Raw genomic sequence first — 23,170 nt, forward strand, 5'->3', positions numbered from 1 at the left:
AGGGGCATGGAAAGCTGCAAATTTTCTGTGAGCTTTGTGGTTGGGATGAGACCCCAGGTCACAGAAAGGTTTACTCAAGAACAGAGGGAACGTTCATCAGGGTTGGGGACCTGCAGTTCTTCCACTTTGGAGGTTTTCAACTAGTGACTCCTTAATTGGTTATGGGCATAAGATATTGATAACCTGAGTCTCTGGGGGCAACAAGCAGGGCTGGGTGGGCCAGAGCCCCAGGCTATTATCTCTAGCCTCTAGATGCCCTGGGGCCATTGAAAGTGAGCAGGACCCTGTGGGTCTCCTGGGCATGGAAGCCTTTCTGTGTCCCTTGTTTCTTGTAGGAAATAGACTCCAGCCTCCATGACCTTCCCTGAGTTCTAAAGGGCATATTCAAGCAGCTGCTACTCTGGGAAGGGAAGGAAAGCAGAGTCAAGAGAGGAGCAGCCAAGAAACAATAGTTGCAGCCTCAAGGGATACACATAACAATGTCCTTAAGCTCTTTATAGAATTAAAATCCTACATATGAAGATGTTAGCATTCTTCATGCCAGGCAAGACCACCTGGGGCCAGATTAAAGGAACCAGAGAAGCCCAACAAGATTACCTGAGAGAGATTAAAAGAGTGCAGGCCCTGCATACACCCTCATCTTATCACCCCACCCTTGAACCATAACTATAAAACTCCTCATCGAATCCTTTTGTGTTGGGACACATAGTTTTTGAGGGCAGGAGCCCCCTGTGTCCCCCTTTCCTGGCAAACAATAAAACTATTCTTTTCTGGGGCTTCCCTGGTGGTGCAGTGGTTGAGAGTCCACCTGCCAATGCAGGGGACATGGGTTCGTGCCCCGGTCCGGGAAGATCCCACATGCCGCGGAGCGGCTGGGCCCGTGAGCCATGGCCGCTGAGCCTGCGCGTCTGGAGCCTGTGCTCCGCAATGGGAGAGGCCACAACAGTGAGGGGCCCGTGTACCGCAAAAAAAAAAAAAACAACAAAACAACAACAACAACAAAAAACGATTCTACTTCACCCAAAACTCTGTCTCTGAGATTCAATTTGGCACCAGTGCACAGAGGTATGGTTTCTGTCACCATGTGAGGAAAGTTGGGAGATTCTCTTCTACTGGAATTGTTACTGTCACACCCCAACTCCATGGAGGTCTGCCTGTCTTCCTGGCACTGGCATGGTTCAGGGAGTAATGCCCATAGGGTTCTCTGCAACCTATGGCAACCGGTGAGGTCAGGCAACCAGAGAGAGCCCAGCTGAGGCCTCTGGGGTCATTGAGGGTCTGACAATGACTGAAGTTCTGGGTCATTTTGTTCCTGGAGACAATGAGTCAGGTGATGACAGTGCTGATGGGAGACCTTAGACCTGGCCCGCATCCATGGGAGATGGAAAATGGTGTGTTTTTAGTTCTACTAGAATGTAGAATTTTTTTTTTTTTTGGCTGCGTTGGGTCTTCATTGCTGCGTGCGGGCTCTCTCTAGTTGTGGTGAGCCAGGGCTACCCTTCGTTGCGGTGCGCGGGCTTCTCATTGCGGTGGCCTCGTGTTGCAGAACACAGGCTCTAGGGGCACAGGCTTCAGTAGTTGTGGCTCGCGGGCTCTAGAGCGCAGGCTCAGTAGTTGTGGCGCATGGGCTTAGTTGCTCAGCAGCATGTGGGATCTTCCTGGACCAGGGCTTGAACCAGTGTCCCCTGCATTGGCAGGAGGATTCTTAACCACTGTGCCACCAGAGAGGCCCTAGAATGTAGAATTTTTAATCATTAGAAACTTACTTTATGCAGCTGGAGACAAAAAAAAGTGCACCAGAGTTTCTGTCCTTTTGACATAAAGACAGTTATCTTCAAGATGCTCAGACTCATACAAAATTATCTGGAGGCCTTGAATCAATGTTAATGGAAGCCAGATTTGAGAAGAAATTATAAATATAAAAACTGAAAGCAGTAGATAAAGATCTGGAAAGCTCTTTATGGATTTAAAATAGAGACTTATAGAAAAAGGACTGAAAGGAGAGGAATCTAAATTTATTAGAATGAGTTGTGCTGATGGTAAATGTAACAAGAAACATTCATTCTTTACTAGATGAATCAAAACACTTCAAATTTCAAGTAGCTGCAACCAAAACAGTCTTCAAACTACATCAGAAGAACGAAGCACTTCAGACAGCACTAAAAAATACTTCAGGTGAAAATTCTGATGCTTAGGGAAGGATAAAGCTGTTTTCACAAGAAGCAAAAGGATGGAAAAGAAGAGTGAATTAACTTAAAGTGGTTAGAACAAATTCTAAAAGACAAAGCCAGACCAGGTCTCTGAGTGAACACTTGCTGTTCTTGGAGAAGACCTCATGGATAGTGAGAACATGGAATTCAATACACATAACAAGTGCATCAACACATGAACACCTCTTAGAAGACGTTTTAAAGAAACCAATGTATGAGGCTGAGTAAATACCATAGTAGGCTGAATAATGGTCCCCCAATGATGTCTGCATCCTAGTCCCTGGACCCTACGAATATGTTACCTTACATGATAAAAGGGATTCTGAAGATGGGAAGATGGGATTAAATTAAGGAACTTGAGACAGGAAGATTATACTGGATTATTCAGGTGGGAACAATGTAATCACAAGAAGGGAGGCAGGCAGGTCATGATCAGAGGTTAGTGTGGCCACAAGTCAAGGAATGTGTGTAGCCTCTGAAAGCTGGAAAAAATAAATAAATTCGCTCTTAGGGCCTCCAGAAAGAATACAGCCCTGCTGATTGCTATGCTGATTTTGGCCTAAACTGATTCTAGATATTTGATGTCCAGAACTGCAAGGTAATAAACTTGTGTTTTAAGCCACTAACTTTATGGTACTTTGTTGTAGCAGCACTACGAAAAAAATACACTTGCTTAAGGACCCTTAAAGCAAAATGAAAGCAAATGTACACTGAATTGGTTGAAAGGTAGGATAATCAATACACTTTGAGATCATATTAAAATTCTCCAAAGTGAGAAAACTTTGCTGCAGTCAGAAAAAAAACAAAAACAAAAAAAGTGAGAAGCAAAAGTCCCAAGAAAAACACTCAATCCTTTCTGAACTGGATTGAGAAAAAGAAATGAATTTTCACTAAAGATTCAATTTAGATGAAGTTACCACAAAAAGAGAATATTTCCAAAGCAGTTGAGTAGATCAGCCAAGCATGGGAAAAGTTGGGCACCTATAAAATACATGTCAATAATTAACTAGAAACATTGAAAATAATCACTGAAAATTATCAATGCCAGCTTATTTCCCGTGAAAAACTCATAATAACAGGTTGAGAGTGCTGATGGTTAAGAGAAGCCATGATAATTTAAGAAAAAAAAAAGGCAACTTTAAGGCAAATCTTAATTGAGGGAAAATTTAAATGTGAACAATTCAACATGTATTTTTCTGTGCCAGTTATTTCCCAGACATTCTCAGTGATATTGGCAGAAGGGGGTGATTACTAGAAGCCCTCTGGATGAAGGATTCCTGAGGAAGGAGGGAAATCAGGCCAGCATGGGCATCCAGGCTTTGGTGTCCAGTATAGAACAGATGCCACCCAATGGGGCCATGACCCCAGGAGAAGAATTCCTCCATCAGGTCAACTCCATTCTGATGCCTCAAATCCTCTACAGGACAGAGCTTGTCCTGATGCTTCTTGCACTGAAAAGATTCTTTGGATTTCCTTTAAATTCAGTTATCCCTCCAGAATGGCCCAAACTCTGGTGCTTAACATAATCCTCCAGTCAGAGGTCATTTGTTACAGAGAGTCCCTGACAAGAGGATCCCTGCCTGTCCCCCTCTTCTGGAAAGCAAAGGCAAACCTCGCTACCAGGGGACTTCCCTAGCTCATCACATCCTCACTGGCAATAAGAAATATGACTCTACCAAGCACTGGATTCAGACTTGTGTCTACACAGTCTGCAAACAGATGTGAGTCACTCTCCATGTTATCTCTCCTTCTAATGATTCTGCTTCCAGAACCATAGCAAGATGCTGTCTTTTTCTTGTTACTTTTTTTTCCTGTTTTCACTTTATTGCTATTAGTAAAGTGCCATTTGCTCAAATGGAAGATTGATAGAATTATAATTTGTAGGATAATTTTTATCATTGTAGATAATTTCATTGTGAAGTATATGAGTTAATTACTTCCATTTAATTCTATTTGCTTTTTGTGTATTTACAGCATTTTTGTTAACAAATGCATTAAAATAATCCACATACACAGCAAAAGTTTGTTTTGTTTTTCTTTTAAAATAATTTAGAACTTTTTCTGTTTAAGCTTTCTTGTTATTATTTAAGTGATTATGCTATAGATGAAAGGGAAATGTCACAAGATAATAATTCTTAGAATAGTTTTTTCCATAAGTATGCATCATATAAAGGTAAATCTTATTAGTGAATTGTTTCCATTTTATTTGATTTCTAGATGGTTTAAGCATAATATCTTTGTTGTTGCTATTTAATAACTTTTTTTCCTTGAGCAAGCAAATGAATTTTTGTCTTCCTTCTGAATATGTACATATTTTCCATTTCATTTTGAAGCTGTAATTAAGTGATTGTACAGTTGCTCAAATGTGAGTGCAGCCAGAATTGTAATCCACAGGATAGTGTTTTATAAATGTAGTTTATTTAAAAGTGAATTTCATGAGGAAATTTTTTTCTTTTATTCTATTTCAAGAGAGTGTAAGGATATTATTTCATTGTTGAGGTTTAACAAGTTCCTGATAATAGGGACAGCAGTAAGAGTTTTACATGATTAGTTTCACATTTGGGGACATTTGAAATTTAAAAGTCCTATCTGTGTACTGATTTACTCTAACTATAAAGCTAATATATTCACTTAAATAAGTTTATTTTAAAAGAAAAAACTCTTTGATGACTCACATTGAATTTAGCCTAAATCCAAACGCAAACCCTTCTCCATGAACCATAAGCTTCCGTAAGAGACGGTCTCCCATGGGATGGTTTTATGGGTAAATGTGAAGCCAAGACTGCTACAGAGATCAAAAGACGAACAAAGCAACAAAAATAACTGCCCCACCAAGAAGAATAAAGCCAAGGGAAGCACAGGGAGATGGAGCTGGGCTCTTAGTTTACGTTGGTCCTGAGCCCTACTCTTTATCTATATTTCCAGTTACATAAGTCAGTGCAGTTCCTTAGTGTTTGAGCCAGTTTGAATTGGGTGTTTTGTTACCCTCAGTCAATTTTATACTAATTGCTCTTCTCTCCTAATGGAATTTTAAGCTAAAGCAACATTAAATATGTATTTCAGTTATTTCAATGTGATTGAAATTCCTGCAGAGATCTTGTGCAATAACTTTTCTCCCAAATAAAATTATCTCATAATAATATTTCATATTTCAAATCTGGTAGATGATTTGATGCATCACACAGAATCCCCTTCAGGAATGAGGTTTTAACTCCCTACCCTCATCCTATCTGCTGAGAGTGCCATCTACAGTCCTCTACGTGCTTCCCTCAGCTCAGAAGGTCCACTTCACTCAAGTTATGCCCTCCTTTCCAGGGCAGCCTGCATCCAATAACTGATTGAGGTCAGGGTACAAAATGCTGGCCCCCCTGTTCCAAGTTACATCAACGCTGAAGGATCATCTTAGATTCAGAGCCCCCACTGGTTTGATGAGGCTTCTGTTAAGACTACACTCTACTCTATATAAAATAGATAATAAGAACCTACTGTGTAGCACAAGGAACTCCTTTCAATACTCTAATGACCCATATGGGAACAGAATCTAAAAAAAGAGTGATATATGTACATGTATAACTGATTCACTTTGCTGTACAGCAGAAACTAACACAACATTGTAAATCAACTATACTCCAATAAAAATTAAGTAAATTTTAAAAAAAGACTGCATCAGAATTCGAGATCCCCCTGTAACCATGCAGGCTGCACTCCCTTCCTGTCCCTTCTTTTCCACAGGTATTAATCCCAAGAGCACCCCGCCATAAACTTTGCACAGCTAAACTCGGTGCAAGAGTGTTTTCCAGGGAATCTGACCTGAAGTACAGGATAACACTGTTCTACAGAATCAAAAATGGTTACATTGAAGATTAATCCCTTCCCCCTTGCCGAAGTACTGGCAAAGCAGAATACCACTTGAAAACCCTGAATTCTTGCATTGTTGATTAACTTGCAATTCACTAAAATAAATGCTTGCTTGCCCTGCCCTGAGAACTCCTCAAAACATCCTCAAGTTGTGTTGATTAACAGGCTGTCATCACAAGGAAGTGTTTAAAGAGTTATACAACTTTACTTCTATTTATTGAAATGAAAAGGAAACATCCTCAGTTTTAGACTACCCAAATGCCCTAAAATGATATTATTTTTGATTGGTAAGGTTGGAGGTTCCCGCGGTGAAGATGGTGTTTTCCCTTCCAGATTTTGGGGACTGAATTTGTAGTCTGTATCCTAATGGCTATCTCTCTGCATTGTTACAAGGTCGCCTCTTCACTGTACCATCACTGCCTTATGTTTGATCAAAATCTCTGCAGTCTGTCTACACATCAGTTATTTGCTGTTCTTTTAATTGTTTCCCCTTCAGTTTCCCTTTTTCTTCTCTGCTCACTCTCTTGGGACAATAATTTATAAGAATGAATCTAAGGTACCGTATAATATCCTCAGACACTCACCGCTGCCTGGAATACATATCTTTGAAATGGCTAATAATAGAAAGAACTTCTTCTCAAACATAGACAATACTGCAATTTCCTGGATCACATCAAGGTGAATTTGAACTTGTCAAGTTTGTGTGTGCTGTGTTATATAATTGACACTATACTTATATCGCTACAACATGCCAATATATATCATAGAATATGCCTTGGGAAGGCTAATTTGATGCAGTGTACCAACTTAGGGAAAGTAGTTCCAGGCCTAATGTGCCTGCATAAATCTTATCTCTTTAACGTAAAGAATAGGCTCATACTTGTTTCTACATTGACCAGGAAACTGGCAGCTTATTCTTATTGTCACCATTTGCATTTCCCAGACTTCCAGGCCATCCTCACCCAACACACTGCTTGCACTGAACTTCAGAAACTATCAAGACAGTTACAGTGTTTAAAGGAAAACATTTTTATGACACATGAGGGAGAAAATGTGACCAAGATAAAAGCTAATTTTTGGCAATATTTACATGTAGGGATAATTGTGAACAAAAAAGTCTCAGTCTTCTCTTTCTAATCCCATTTTCTTTTTTTCAGAGTCTCAAAGAGCACGATTAGTCTAGGTCCTAAATTATGAGGGTATAATATCTGATTAAAATATGCTCACTCTGATGTTTGAGTCTTAATTTGCTCTCTAACTATCATAAGTCTATGAAAAGACACGCCTTAGAAAAGAAATGACCCAAAAGCTTAATCACTAATAGCAAAATCATGGACACCAATGGATGACTTATATTTGTTTGGAGAGCTGATAAAATGCCCAACTACTTTAAATTGGTGTTATTTTTGCTTGCTAATATGATGCTTTTAGAGATTCTCGGAGTAAAAAGGGTCTTTTGCCTTCCAGACGTGCATATGATTCACAGATAAATTCAGAAACTCTGGCATGTATTGAACTGTAAACAAGAGATTCTTCAGTTAGTCTTAACTTTCCTTGATGGAGTGTGAAAAGCTTTCAATCTCTATAAACTAATATTGGCTTCTAGAGTCCATATAAGTTTTACTAGAAGATGACTAAAACAATATTTTCTCTAGATGAAACTCATATTTTACAGCTCCTAGAGCATCTCTAATAATGTTGGAAATGAAAGTTCATGAAAATTTAATAAAATATACACTAAAATATTAGAATGACATATTAATCCAACGAAAAAATGTGAAGAGTCTTTACCAAAGAATGAACTGAGGAGGTGAAGCTTGCCAGGAGATATTTATGCCTCTCAGAAACTGAAACACGGAAGTGAGCATCACATAGTAACTGATAGGTTAGTGAAAAACTAATTCTTAGAGTTAGCCTTTCTTATTGAAACAACTGGAGCTTTATAATCATGCCCAGGAGTGGTTCCATCAGATGGTTACTGTGACTATGAGACTGGTATCACAAGAAGCTATTAATAACCTCATTGCTGCTGAAGGAACCCCCCCATGAGTACTTGTACCAGGGAATGATTTGCCACTAAAGAAACTGCAATTTCTTTCAAGACAGTTTAATAAATTTGTCTCCAAATAAATTAAAATAACCAAGTACAATGGAAGATCATTATGGAGAAGAATAACTTCTTCCTGCATTTAATTTGATGCATGGTAGTGAAACTCATCATGAAAACTTTAATATGTGTTGAGCATTCTCACAGCTCTAGTTAGATTAATGACAAAAAAACAGTAGCAGAAAAGTGTCTTTCAGCGTTGAGGAAAAGGGGGATTTCAAGGTGCCTTAGGATATATATGGACATAATTTGGTGAATGATAGAGGTAAGACAGTTATACATGTTCACTGAAAAGAGTTTGATATAAGAAACTGTAGGTTTAAGTGCATTTGAATTGCTAGATACGTCCCCCTAAAGACCTCTCCTGGAAATAGTATCACTTTTGAATTAATATGGTCCAGATTTCCTATAGGGAGAAGGAAGGGAAAGAGGAATAATAGGGAAAGATGTGTTCTTTGCTTGCCTATTCTGTGGAAAGTAGTTTCAGAATTACTAATCCATTGAAATTAATGCATCAGCTTGATGCATTATGATGCTATAGTGTTAAATGCATCATCTTAACTCTGGTTTCCCCAGCTTTATTAAGATATAATTGACATATAATCTTGTGTAAATTTAACACAACATATTGATTTGATACACTTATATATTGCAACGGGATTACCACCATAGCAGTGTTAGCTAACACCTCCATCGTATCACATAATTACCATTTCTTTGGTGCAGTGAGAACCCTTAATATCTACTCTGTTAGCAATTTTCACGTGTATAATACACATTGTTAACTATAATCACAATGCTGTGCGTAAGATCCCCAGTTCTCCTAACTGAAAGTTTGTGCACTTGACCATTTCTCCCACCCTTCAGTCCCTGGTAATCCCCATTGTACTCTGTGCTCTTTGGTGGGAATGTATATTGGTAGAGCCATTACAAAAACAATATAGAGATTCCTCAAAAAACTAAAAATGGAACTACCATATGATCTAGCAATCCCACTTCTGGGTATATATCCAAAAGAAAGGAAAACAGGATCTCAATGAGAAATCTTCACTACCATGTTATTGCAGCATTATTAACAATAGCCAAGGTAAGGAAACAACCTAAGTATCTGTCAATGGATGAATAGATTAAAAAAGATGTAGTATACATACACACAATAGTATTTTCAGCTGTAAGAGTGAAGGGAATTCTGCCATTTGTGACAATGTGGATGAATCTTGAGGGCATTATGCTATGTGAAATAAGTCAGACAGAGAAAGACAAATACTATATGATATTTATATCTGGAATTTTAAAAAGGTAAACTCACTGAATCAGTTTATTAAAAATAAAAAAAAATGTGTAAACTTAAACGAGCTTGGGAAAGTAAATGATATATAAGCCTTTTTGACTTATTAGTATCATTTTAAAATTAATATCTGATTCATCACATATGTTTAGTTTTATGGACAAAAGCATTTTGAACAAATCTTAAAATATACATATTTCCCCTTCTAACAGACAATATCTGTAATCTAGACTAGAGCAATAGACAGGCTCGGTGTTACTTCTGTTCTCTCTCTCCTTTCTCTCATTTTCAAGAAGGAAGGCTTACTCCTAGCTTCATAGGTCTTTCTCAAGAACCTCTGGTTCTCTTGATTGTCAAAGGTGTTTCAAGACATAACTACATATTACCCAGAACCCCTCATTTCCTAAAACAAGTTTCCTCCGTCCATTGCCAGAATTAACACCAACTCTTCAGGCAAACATACATTTTTAACTGAAGAAATAGGAGAGTCTCAGAGGGTGACTACCTGTAGGAGGAAAGATGTTAAATATTCAGCCACCAGGACTTTCCCTTGGGTCTCAGAAAATTATTCCCAAGGAGAGGAGCTCCCAATAGGCATTTCTTTCATTACAAGCTACAGGTTTGAGTATCCTGCCCTCTCCCCTTAGTCAATAATCTGTGTCTTCACGTAACCCTATTCAAAATGCCATATCCCTTCCTACCTCCTGCAATGAAGGAAAACTCCACTTCTCCTTAAGGGAAGAGAAGTCCTTATAAATTCTTTACCATACTCTCCCTACTCAAAGTAAGCCAAATATCAGTGGCAGCAGTTAACAGCTATGCCATGAGTCTTTTCTTACTCAGTAGTTCTCAGCTTGGTTATACATTAAAATCACCTGGAGAAGGTTTTAAAAATACTTATGCCTCAGGACCAAAATCACCCTCCCCAAAGACTTTTATTTGATTGATGTTATGTGTGTTGGGAGAGCATAGTTATAAATACTAGCTGCAACCACGTGGTCAGTGGCAGAAAATATAAGAGTTATAAGTATTCTTTCCTAAGTTTGATATGTTTGTATACTGTGATGGTTAATTTTAGGTGTCATCTTGGTTGGCCCATGTTGTCCAAATGTGTTATCAAACATTATTCTGATTGTTTCTGTGAGGGTGTTTTTAGATGAAATTAACATTTAAATCATTGGACTTGGAGTAAAGCAGATTACCCTCTGTAATGTAGATGCGTCTCATCTAGTCAGTTGAAGGCCTCAATAGCACAAAAGACTGACCTACCCTGAGCAAGGAAAATTCTGCAGGGACAGTCTTCAAACTTGAACTATAATATTGGCTCTTTGGGCTTTAGACTTGAATTGCAGTATCGGTTCTTTCCTGGGTCTCTGGCCTGCCAGCTCAGCATGCAGGTTTTATACTTACCAGCTTCAATTATCACTTGAGACAATACCCTAAAATAAAGCTTTCGTCTCTCTTTATATATCAAATTGGTTGTTCTGTTTCTCTGGAAAACCCCAAGTGACACAGATTTTGGAAGAGTGAAGTGAAGTACTGCTATAAAAATATAAAGAAAATTTGAAAGTGACTTTGGAACTGGGTAATGGTTGGAGGCAAAAAGAGTTTTGAGGTGCATGCTAAAAAAAGCCTAGATTGCCTTGAATAGGCTATTGTTAGGAATACGGATGATAAATGTGATTCTGGTGAGATCTCAGACAGAGATAAGGAACATGTTATTGGAAACTGGAAGAAAGGCAGTCCTTGCTATAAAATGGCAAAGAGTCACGTACCACAACGTTCATTGCAGCACTATTTACAGTAGCCAGGACATGGAAGCAACCTGAGTGTCCATCGACAGATGAATGGGTAAGAAGATGTGGCAATATATACAATGGAATATTACTCAGCCATAAAAAGAAATGAAATTGAGTTATTTGTAGTGAGGTGGATGGACCTAGAGTCTGTCATACAGAGTGAAGTAAGTCAGAAAGAAAAACAAATACCGTATGGTAACACATATATATGGAATGTAAAAAAAAAAAAAAAAGAAATGGTTCTGATGAATCTAGGGGCAGGACAGCAATAGAGATGTAGACATAGAGAATGGACTTGAGGACACGGGAAAGGGGAAGGGTAAGCTGAGACGAAGTGAGAGCGGCATTGCCATATATATACTACCAACTGTAAAATAGATAGGTAGTGGGAAGCAGCCGCATAGCACAGGGAGATCAGCTTGGTGCTTTGTGACCACCTAGAGGGGTGGAATAGGGAGGGTTGGAGGGAGGGAGATGCAAGAGGGAGGGGATATGGGGATATATGTATACGTATAGCTGATTCACTTTGTTATACAGCAGCAACTAACACAACAATGTAAAGCAATTATACCTCAACAAAGATATTTTAAAAAATCACAAAGAACTTGGCTGATTTATGCTCTAGCTCTTTGTGGAAAGTAGAAGTCAAAAGTGATGAATTTGGGTATTTGTCTGAGGAGATTTCTTAGCAAAGGGTTAAAGGTGTGGCCTGGTTTCTCTTTGCAACTTATAGTAAAATGCAAGAGAAGAGATAAATTAAGGAAACTGGTTTAGTACAAAGGAAATAAAACTTGAAAATTTGGAAAATATCAGCTTATCCATATTACAAAAAAATGAGGAAGTGTTCTGGAGAGAATATCCAGGGTGTGGCTGGAAACCCATTTGATAGCGAGATTATGGGTATGACTCAGAGATCTAAGGAGCCATCTCAGCAGAATCCAGGAATAGAGATGAGGTTATATCAGCAGAAATACTGCCAGGTTGGGAACAATGACAGTGCAGAATGAAGGGAGACCATTGTGCTTCTGGGACAGTACAAGATGGGACAATAGAGCTGTCTGGATGCTAGCATGTGTTATCTTTTAAGAAAAGGGAAGAATGATCCTGAAGCCTGAAGAGATTGGCAAGGAAGCCACTCCCACCACGGGCCCAAATGATGCAGGTCCTGGGGACAAGGCTTTCCTCTTCTTGGTTTCAGTGGGCTGAACTGTTGCCACCTAGTGACTCAGGGGTCAAGGCTGCTGTCCAGGACTCAGAAGCAAGGCCAGCACCTGAGGCTGAGGGGATTCAAGAAGGGACTGTCATCTCAGTAGGCCCAGAGCAGAGAACTGAGCCAGAGAGGATTATTCTAGAGCTTTAAAGTCTATTGGAATTTGCCTTGCTAGGTTTTGGACTTGCTTGGGACACCTTACCCCCTTTTTCCTTTCGGATTTCTCCCTTTCAGAATGAGAATATCTATCCTATTCTTGTTTCACCATTGTATTTTGTAAGCACATAACCTGTCTGGTTTCACAGGTTCACAGCCAAAGAGGAATTTTGCCCCAGGATGTAATGTATTTCGAGTTTGACACATACATGATTTAGGTGTTATTTAGATGAAAATTTGGACTTACAGTTGATGATGGAATGTGGTTGTATTTAGAGGTAAGGCCTCTGAAGAGATAATTAAGGCGTTTTAAATGAAGTCATATGGGTGGAATCCTAGTCCAATAGGGCTTACAATAAAAGGAAGAGATACCAAGAGCGTGCATGCATACAAAAAGAATCATCTGAGAGCACAGAGAGGTGTAAGGCCGAGGTTTGACTTCCTCAGGTCAAACCTGATGACACCTTGATTTTGGACTTCTAAACCCCATAATGTGAAAACATAAACTTCTGTTGTTTAAGTGAGCCAGTCTGTGTTATGGCATCCTAGAAGACCACTTGCAGCATCAGCATCACTTGGGAACTTGTTAGAAAGGCAAATTCTACTGCGTCATAAACTGCAAGGGGTGGATCGCAGCGTTCTGTGTTTTTGCCTGTCTTCCAAAGATATTGACTGACACAGCTAAAGCTTGAGAAGCATTAGAATTGTCTGATCAAGTTGCCATTACAAAAACCACAGAATGGCTGGCTTAGACAACATAAACTCACTTTCTCACAATTCTGAAGGCTAGAAATCCAGTATCAGTTGGACTTCCAGAATGATCAGTTTCTGGTGAAGCCTCTCTTCTCGGCTTGTAGCCGACCACCTTTCCTCTGTGTCCTCACGTTGCCTTTCTCTCAGCGAATGCACAGAGAGTGAGAGAGCTCTCTGTTACCTCCTTCCTCCACTTATAGGGACACCAATCCCATTAAATTAGGGCCCACACTTATGACCTCATTTAACCCTAATTACCTTCCCAAAGGCCTCATATCCAAATACCATCATGCTGGGGGTCAGGGGGATAAGACTTCAACATATGAATTTTGGTGGGGACACAATTCAATCCATAACAATCACTGACCTAGGGAATGAGTGTAGAAAGAGAAGACTTCCAAACCTGAGCCTTGAGACACTTAATATTTAGACATTGAGATGGTGAAGAGGAATATCCAAATAGATGGAAAAGAGGTAGCTAGTGAGGGAGCAGGGACACCAAGAGAGTCTGGGTCTTGGAAAGTCAAGTAAATTATGTGTAACAAGGAAGGAAGAGTAATCTATTTGGAAAAGAATGGCACTGATAGGCCAAGTAAGGTGAGAACTGAGAATTGACCGTTGAATGTTGCCATGCAGACTCATTGTTGGTCTTGACAAAAGCAGTCTAATTGGATGATGGAGGCTAATGCCTAACTGGAAGGGGTTAGAGAGAAATGGGAAGAGAGGAATTACAGATATAACATGCAGACGTTTTCAAGAATTTTTTAATAAAGGGGAGCAGAGAAACAGGCTGATAGTTGGAAGAAGATGTAGGATTATGAGTTTTATTTTTAAGAGAAATTACACCATGTTTGTTTTCTGATAGGAGTAATGCTGGAAAGACAGAAATTTTCAGGTGAGAGGGGAGAGAATTTCTAGAGGGATAGCCTTATGCAGGTGAGATTAAATATGGACTAATGAACAACTGCATGCTCTTCATAGCATGCAACACTGGGGTAAAAAGGTATTTATCATCAATAAAGAAGTTAGACTTTCATAAGATAGTCAAGGGTTGACCTTTTCGTGTTCTGATTGCCAACTACATTCATTGGTCCTTAAATATTATAAAAGATCAGTTTATATCTTTAAAAACTTGCCAGTGGTTTGTGCAGTTCAATGCTGAATTCCACTTTGTTCTGAGATCCATATACATCTGGTAATAACATTCTATTTGAATGCTGAAAATGTAGATGACATATGTGCAGAAGGGAAATGTAATTTGCTTGCTGAAGAATAATTATAAACTAGAGGAGTAGTCAACTTAGTGAATCAAAAGTGGATTGGCAAATCAGTCAACAGATTTGTAGATTCTACCTGGTATTTCCTTCGCTGGGGTTATGTGGCTTCAGCCATTTAGTTAATTTTATAGCAGGCAGAATTAAATTTTATTCTTGAACTTTGTCTTCAGAGTACTAATGAGAAAAAGAAAAATGTTCATTCAAGGGGAAAAAGAAACACGACTCTGATAAATCTGTTTACTGGGAGAGAACAGTCAATATTTTGTTTCAGAACATTTCTTGTACTTCATTTTGAAGATTTTATGGTGCTTTAACATGGACCAGAGAAGATACACCACTGCAAAATAAAATCCTTTATAATATACATTTCCCTTTTGCGATATCCCTTTACATATGTTGCTCAATGGCTATCATCAAATATTAGCAGATGTAAAATGTGCTCTCCTTTCCCTTCTCTCACCCCTTCCTCTTTTGTTTAGCTCTGAACTCACACTTAAATTGATGGATATGGGGCTGCTATTGACCCAAGACAGAGCTGACACAGAAGGAACCAGTAAACCAGTCAGCTAATTCTTTACATTGAATACCTAAATCATGATCCACATTTAAGGCAGAAAATTTGGGACAAATAAGAATTTTCTCTGAGAGAGAAAGAAAGACAAAGAGAAACTTCAGGGTACAATTGAAAAAGAATTAGGAGTATTAGGTGCTTGTAAATGGTTCTAAGAAAGAACTGGAGGTATGTATCATCCAACTAGCTGTGCTTAACTCCAAGGGAGGAGGACATCAAGTTGGGTGTCTGAGAGGACACTTTTGGGCCCCTGGGAAATGATGGCCTTCAGTAGCTTCCAGGTGCCTTCAGGAATGTAGAAATAACTATGTGGTGAGTTTAGGCAGAAAGTATCTGAATAAATCCCCAAATTCCTATGTTCTCAGCACGTCGGGGAAGAGCATCAGACACTCTGAGGGGATAAGATTCAGTGGACATAAAAGTGTCTCATACTTGCCATAAGGTGATGCTGTGGCAGAAAGCAGCATGGGACATTCTGGTGGACAACAGGTGAGATCAGTGCCTCAGCAGACACCAGTGTGGAGAGGTGATGAGGACCAAGAGTCAGCCGGGCAACATACCACTAAGAAAAGGCCCTAACCAAAGAACAAAATCTCCCTCTGGTGCCCTGACTCTGTGTAAGAAGTCCCCACCACTGGGAACTTAGGTCATACCCATGGGCGTGGAGGGAGGAGGAAGTGAGGAACCACTTATTTGACTGAGCTGAGAATTGAAATGGCAGTGTTAACTCATAAACGACAAAAATTGTTTTCTGCTATTGGGTAGAAACGGCCTCAAGATTAAATTCAGTTATTGGAAAATAAAGAACGCTATAGTCTTTGTATATGTAAGTATATGTCTTATGAAATCACACCCCACATATGTACAGTGCATTTCAGAGTCACTGAGGTATTTTAAATGATTATTGGAGCATTATTCTGTAAAAATTATCAGAATTCTTCTAGGTTTTGAAATTCTAGGTCTTAGTCACATTTAAATGTGACATTATGTTGGATTAAAATTTTCCTATGGCTGTGATTTTAGTCAAAGTACCTATGTATTGTGAAGAAAGGTGTAGAATTTAGTAAAAGATAGCAAAATCATTCCAGCAATAACAAACCCTGAGAGCTATGTAAGAAAAATCCAGGAAAGGAAAATTATACTTTGAAAGGACTTCTGGATTATAGAGTGCATTGCTTATTTTCCTCATCATTCCCCATGAACATTAGAGACTGGCAGCTCTTAGCCTGAGTAAAGTAAACCTGCTAGTTTGCACCCTTTAGTAAACAGGTTATTCAATAATAAATTAGTTGCATATATGAGTAATGCATTTGTAACCTGCAATGGAACCTCAGAGTTTTAAGCCTGTGAACTCAAAATATTTACTGCATTCACAGAAACTATCATGTGAAACTCTTTAAACTCACTTATTATATGAAGAGGACATTTGGGGAGTAATTGAGGTTATTGAAAACCCTTAAACTGTATGTGGTCTATTTGACAAACCATTTGAGAAAGAAAGTAAGTTAGTTGTCCAGCTGTTTTATCTGTTTAACACATTTCTACCTCCTGAAAATTCACAAGTAATCCAGCTGTCAAGGTGACACTATTTTTTCGGATATGATTAGACATACCTGAGTGCATATTAAGTGCTGTGGGGGATATCCCGACCCCTTCCTAATATTTCCAAAGAAGCTTGGAACAGGTGGGCTCAGACTATCTTTTTCCTGGTCATCTCTTACTCCAATTTCCTGCTTCAGCTGGCATAGCTATTTCCTCTACTAATACAATTTTTTTTTAGTATGTCAGATTCTTATTGAAGTCATAGAAATTATTTAAAAGGGTTAAAGCACAGCAAAGTACAGGCAGTAACTTAAAATTGAATATGTGACATTCCTTTTTTAAGACCAGTATCTATTTGGGACTTCCCTGGCAGTCCAGTGGTTAAGACACTGTGCTTCCACTGCAGGGGGCCCAGGTTCGATCTAAGATCCTACATACTGTGTGGCACGGCTGAAAAATAAATAAATTAATTAACTAAAGAAATAAAATAAAAATAAAATGGTATAAGAAATTGAAAAGACCAGTATCTATTTATTTTCTGAGGTGATTTTATTCCTCAGAGCTCTACCTGCTTTCTTGTTGCCTACTGTTCACTATCTTTTCATAATCTTTCCCCATAGATTTCCATTCTGAGTCCTGTCTTTGTCCGTAACTCACTATTCACACACTGAGTTTTTCTAAATCGATTTTTAACTTTTCATTTGGATGTGTGATGTCATGTAAACAACCAATAATATATTTATTTATCCAAAGTAATTAGAGCTCAAATTAATATTGCATATTTAGCTTGTGTATTTCCATGTTTTTTAAATTTAAAAATTTTGGAGACTGGTTCAAGATGGTGAAGTAGAAGGACATGGACATATGCTTACTCCCTCTTGCAAGAGCACCGGAATCACAACTAACTGCTGAACAATCACTGACAGGAAGACACTGAAACTCATGAAATAGGATACCCCACATCCAAATACAAATGAGAAGACACAATGAGACAGTAGGAGGGGCGCAATCACAGTAAAATCAAATCCCATAACTGCCGGGTGGGTGACTCACAGACTGGAGAATACTTATACCACATAAGTCCACCCACTGGACTGAATGTTCTGATCCCATGTCAGGCTTCCCAACCTGGGGGTCCGGCAACGGGAGGAGGAATTCCCAGAGAATCACACTTCAAAGACTAGTGGGATTTGATTGCAGGACGTTGACAGGACTGGGGGAAACAGAGACTCCACTCTTGGAGGGCACACAAAAAGTAGTATGTGCATCAGGACCCAGGGGGAAAGAGCAGTGACCCCACAGGAGACTGAACCAGACCTACCTGCTAGTGTCAGAGGGTCTCCTGAAGAGGTGGGGGGTGGGGGTGACTGTGGCTCACCACAGGGACAAAGACACTGGCAGCAGAAGTGCTGGGAAGTACTCCTTGGTGTGAGCCCTCCCAGAGTCCACCATTAGCCCCACGAAAGAGCCTGTAGGCTCCAGTGTTGGATTGCCTCAGGCCAAAAAACCAACAGGGAGGGAACCCAGCCCCACCCATCAGCAGACAAGCAGATTAAAGTTTTTTTTTTTTTCTGTTATATTTTTTTAAATTAATTTATTAATTTATATTTGGCTGTGTTGGGTCTTCGTTTCTGTGCGAGGGCTTTCTCTACTTGCGGCGAGCAGGGGCCTCTCTTCATTGCGGTGTGCGGGCCTCTCACTGTCGCGGCCTCTCTTGTTGCAGAGCACAAGCTCCAGACATGCAGGCTCAGTAGTTGTGGCTCACGGGCGTAGTTGCTCCGCCGCATGTGGGGTCTTCCCAGACCAGGTCTCGAACCCGTGTCCCCTGCATTGGCAGGCAGATTCTCAACAACTGTGCCACTGGGGAAGCCCCGAGATTAAAGTTTTAATGAGCTCTGCCCACCAGAGCACCACCCATTTCTACCCACCACCAGTCCCTTCCATCAGGAAGCTTGAACAAGCCTCTTAGACAGCCTAGTCCACCAGAGGGCAAACAGCAGAAGAAGAACTACAGTTCTGCAGCCTGTGGAATGAAAACCACATTCAGAGAAAGATAGACAAAATGAAAAGACAGAGGGCTATGTACCAGATGAAGGAACATGATAAACCCCCAAAAAAACAACTAATTGAAGTGGAGATAGCAACCTTCCAGTAAAAGAATTCAGAATAATGATAGTGAAGATGATCCAGGACCTCAGAAAAAGAATGGAAGCAAAGATCAAGAAGATGCAAGAAATGTTTAACAAAGATCTAGAAGAATTAAAGAACAAACACCTAAAGGAATTAAATAACAAAGAAACAGAGATGAACAATACAATAACTGAAATTAAAAATACACTAGAAGGAATAAATAACAGAATAACTGAGGCAGAAGAACAGATAAGTGACCTGGAAGACAGAATAGTGGAATTCACTGCCATGAAACAGAATAAAGAAAAAAGAATGAAAAGAAATGAAGACAGCCTAAGAGACCTCTGGTACAACATTCAATGCACCAACATTAGCATTATAGAGGTCCAAGGAAAGAGAGAGAGAAAGTACTCCAGAAAATATTTGAAGAGATTATACTCAAAAACTTCCCTAATGAGGGAAGGAAATAGCCAGCCACATCCAGGAAGTGCAGGGAGTCCCAGGCAGGATAAACCCAAGGAGAAACATGCCGAGACAAATAGTAATCAAATTGACAAAAAATAAAGACGAAGAAAAATTATTAAAAGCAACGAGGGAAAAATGACAAATAACATACAATGGAACTCCCATAAGATTAACAGCTTATTTCTCAGCAGAAACACTACAAGCCAGAAGGGAGAGACACAATATATTTAAAGTGATGAATGGGAAGAACCTACCAATAAGTTTACTCTAGTTGGCAAGGATCACATTCAGATTCGACAGAGAAATCAAAAGCTTTACAGACAAGCAAAAGCTCACAGAATTCAGCACCACAAAACCAGCTCTAAAGCAAATGCTAAAGGAACATCTGTAAGTGGGAAACACAAGAGAAGAAAAGGACCTACAAAAGCAAACCAAAAACAATTAAGAAAATGGTAATAGGAATATACATGTAGATAACTACCTTAAATGTAAATGGATTAAATGATACAACCAAAAGACACAGACTTGCTGAATAGATACAAAAACAAGACCCATCTATATGCTGTCTACAAGAGACCCACTTCAGACCTAGGGACATATACAGACTGAAAGTGAGGGGGTAGAAAAAGATACTCCATGCAAATGGAAATCAGAAGAAAGCTGTAGTAGCAATACTCATATCAGGTAAAATAAACTTTAAAATAAAGAATGTTACAAGACACAGGGAAGGACACTACATAATGATCAATGGATCAATCCAAGAAGGAGATATACCAATTATAAATATATATGAACCCCACATAGGAAAACCTCAATACTTTTTTTTTAACATCTTTATTGGAGTATAATTGCTTTAAAATGGTGTGTTAGTTTCTGCTTTATAACAAAGTGAATTAGCTATGCATATATCACCATATCTCCTCCCCCTTGCATCTCCCTTGCACCCTCCCTATCCCACCCCTCTAGGTGGTCACAAAGCACTGAGCTAATCTCCCTATGCTATGCGGCTGCTTCCCACTACCTATCTATTTTATATTTGGTAGTATATATAAGTCCATGACAGTATCTCACTTCGTCCCAGCTTACACTTCCCCCTCCCCATGTCCTCAAGTACATTATCTACGTCTGCATCATTATTGCTGTCCTGCCCCTAGGTCCTTCAGAACCTTTTTATTTATTTTTTTTGATTCCATATATATGTGTTAGCATACGGTATTTGTTTTGCCCTTTATGACTTACTTCACTCTATATGAAACACTCTAGGTCCATCCACCTCACTACAAATAACTCAACTTCATTTCTTTTCATGGCTGAGTAATATTCCATTGTATATATGTGCCTCATCTTTTTTTTCTTTTTTTTTTTTTTTCATCTTTATTGGGGTATAATTGCTTTACAATGGTGTGTTAGTTTCAGCTTTATAACAAAGTGAATCAGTTATACATATACATATGTTCCCATATCTCTTCCATCTTGCATCTCCCTCCCTCCCAGCCACCCTCTCCCACCCCTCTAGGTGGTCACAAAGCACCGAGCTGGTCTCCCTGTGCTGTGCGGCTGCTTTCCACTAGCTATCTGTTTTACGTTTGGTAGTGTATATATGTCCATGCCACTCTCTTGATTTGTCACAGCTTACCCTTCCCCCTCCCCATATCCTCAAGTCCATTCTCTAGTAGGTCTGTGTCTTTATTCCTGTTTTACCCCTAGGTTCTTCATGACATTTTTGTTTTCTTAAATTCCATGTATATGTGTTAGCATACAGTATTTGTCTTTCTCCTTCTGACTTACTTCACTCTGTATGACAGACTCTAGGTCCATCCACCTCATTACAAATAGCTCAATTTCGTTTCTTTTTATGGCTGAGTAATATTCCATTGTATATATGTGCCACATCTTCTTTATCTGTTCATCCGATGATGGACACTTAGATTGTTTCCATCTCCGGGCTATTATAAATAGAGCTGTAATGAACATGGTGGTACATGACTCTTTTTGAATTATAGTTGTCTAAGGGTATATGCCCAGTAGTGGTATTGCTGGGTCGTATGGTAGTTCTAATTTCAGTTTTTTAAAGGACCTCCATACCGTTCTACATAGTGGCTGTATCAATTTATATTCCCACCAACAGTGCAAGAGGGTTCCCTTTTCTCCACACCCACTCCAGCATTTATTGCTTGTAGATTTTTTGATGATGGCCATTCTGACTGGTGTGAGGTGATATTTCATTGTGGCTCTCAATTGCATTTCACTAATGATGAGTGATGTTGAGCATCCTTTCATGTGTTATTGGCAATCTGTATATCTTTGGAGAAATGTCTATTTAGGTCTTCTGCCCATTTCTGGAGTGGGTTGTTTGTTTTATTGGTATAGAGCTGCCTGAGCTGCTTCTAAATTTTTCAGACTAATCCTTTGTCAGTTGCTTCATTTGCAAATATTTTCTCCCATTCTGAGGGCTGTCTTTTAGTGTTGTTTATGGTTTCTTTTGCTGTGCAAAAGCTTTTAAGTTTCATTAGGTCCCATTTGTTTATTTCTGTTTTTATTTCCATTTCCCTAGGAGGTGGGTCAAAAAGGATCTTGCTGTGATTTAGGTCATAGAGTGTTCTGCCTGTTTTCCTCTAAGAGTTTTATAGTGGCTGGCCTTACATTTAGGTCATTAATTCATTTTGAGTTTATTCTTGTGTATAGTGTTAGGGAGTGTTCCAATTTCATTCTTTTACATGTAGCTGTCCAGTTTCCCCAGCACCACTTGTTGAAGAGGTTGTCTTTTCTCCATTGTATATTCTTGCCTCCTTTATCAAAAATAAGGTGACCATATGTGCATGGGTTTATCTCTGGGCCTTCTATCCTGTTCCATTAATCTATATTTCTCTTTTTGTGCCAGTACCATACTGTCTTGATTACTGTAGCTTTGTAGTGTAATCTGACGTTAGGGAGCCTGTTTCCTCCAGCTCTGTTTTTCGTTCTCAGGATTACTTTGGCTATTCGGGTCTTTTGTGTTTCCACACCAATTGTGAAATTTTTTCTTCTATTTCTGCAAAAGATGCCATTGTTGGATGTCAGGGATTGCATTGAATCTGTAGATTGCTTTGGGTAGTAGAGTCATTTTCACAATGTTGATTCTTCCAATCCAAGAACATGGTATATCTCTCCACCTTTTTGTATCATCTTTAATTTCTTTCATCAGTGGCTTATAATTTTCTGCATACAGGTCTTTTGTCTCCTTAGGTAGGTTTATTCCTAGATATTTTATTCTTTTTTGTGGCAATGGTAAATGGGAGTGTTTTCTTGATTTCACTTTCAGATATTTCATCATTAGTGTATAGGAATTCAAGAGATTTCTGTGCATTAATTTTATATTCTGCTTCTTTACCAAATTCATTCATTAGCTCTAGTAGGTTTCTGGTAGCATCTTGAGGATTCTCTGTGTGTAGTATCATGTCACCTGCAACCAGTGATAGCTTTAATACTTCTTTTGCAATTTGTATTCCTTTTATTTCTTTTTTTGCTCTGATTGCTGTGGCTAAAACTTCCAAGTCTATGTTGAATAACAGTGGTGAGAGTGGACAACCTTGCATTGTTCCTTATCACAGTGGAAATGATTTCAGTGTTTCACCATTGATAACGATGTTGGCTGTGGGTTTGTCATATATGGCCTGTATTATGTTGCAATAAGTTCCCTGTATGCCTACTTTCTGGAGGCTTTTTATCGTAAATGGATGTTGAATATTTTGAAAAGCTTTTTTTTTTTTTTTTTACATCTTTATTGGAGTATAATTGCTTTATAATGGTGTGTTAGTTTCTGCT

The sequence above is a fragment of the Neophocaena asiaeorientalis genome, unplaced genomic scaffold, assembly GCF_003031525.2.
Source record: "Neophocaena asiaeorientalis asiaeorientalis breed wild unplaced genomic scaffold, Neophocaena_asiaeorientalis_V1.1 scaffold420, whole genome shotgun sequence".
NCBI lineage: Eukaryota > Metazoa > Chordata > Mammalia > Artiodactyla > Phocoenidae > Neophocaena > Neophocaena asiaeorientalis.